This window comes from Octopus bimaculoides, chromosome 4 (assembly GCF_001194135.2).
Source record: "Octopus bimaculoides isolate UCB-OBI-ISO-001 chromosome 4, ASM119413v2, whole genome shotgun sequence".
Classification (NCBI taxonomy): domain Eukaryota; kingdom Metazoa; phylum Mollusca; class Cephalopoda; order Octopoda; family Octopodidae; genus Octopus; species Octopus bimaculoides.
Genome location: NC_068984.1, coordinates 141,568,003 through 141,569,133, shown reverse-complemented (window position 1 = coordinate 141,569,133; position 1,131 = coordinate 141,568,003).

Here is a 1,131-nt window from a genome sequence, read left to right as displayed (position 1 = left end):
TGGTGGTGGTGGTTTCCGTGGCGGGAATTTTGCAGTTCCAATACTTTCAAGACCCTCCACCCCTGACACTCCATTATGAATTGTCTTAAACAAAGTTACCCACAACGCTTACGTCTTATTGTGTGCGTGCGTTTGTGCATGCATACATACCTACATACATACATACATACACGCTCTGAGTTCAAATTCCGCCGAGGCCGACTTTGCCTTTCATCCTTTCAGGGTCGATAAATTAAGTACCAGTGAAACACTGGGGTCGATCTAATCGACTAGACCCCTCCACCCTAAAATTTCAGGCCTTGTGCCTTTAGTAAAAAGGCTTATTATAAGGGGTTGGCCAATCATTCCAATTACGAATGTTCATTAATTACGAATGTTCATTAATTACGAATGTTCATTAATTGAATGCTGGGAGTTAAAATCACGAGAGTTTTCGTTTTTTGAAACATTTGTCTATTTATTAGCGAAGTCTCATATAAAGTAATTTTTTGCTAAAATCTTGGAATTCAATGGTGGGGGGGTGTCTTGATTTACTGTCAGGTGACTTTTGGCCAACCCTGTATATATCAGTTTTGAGTTGATTGGGGCTTAAAACTTCGCTTCAGAGCCCATAAAACTTATACTGGCTGAATAAGCCGTTAGGTGAGACTGTAAGTTATATTCAGAACGAAATTTGAAATAAATTTGACCCTTCTCTTAGAACTGGGTCATATCGTTGTTACTCTTAAACTACTTTTAAAATGAAAGCCTAAACATTTACACACGCACACACGTACACACACACAGCCACACACATATATATCACGCGATCGTGACCAGACTATTGGATGTCGTTATACCTCACTGGCCACAATGCGCTTTGCAACTTTTCCACCTTGCCAATGCAGCTGCCCCGTTGGATAGGCAAGCAGGCTAACACTCTCCCTGATGGGAAAGCTAGTCTATTGCAGGGATAATTATTAGCAGGTGAGTGGACTGGAGCGATGTGAAATGAAGTGGTTTGCCCAAGAACACAATGCACCGCTCGATCCGAGAATCAAACCCACAATTGCTAGATAGGGAGTGCATCACCCTAACCAATAGGCCACGCATCTTTACATGAATATATATATATATATATATATATATATA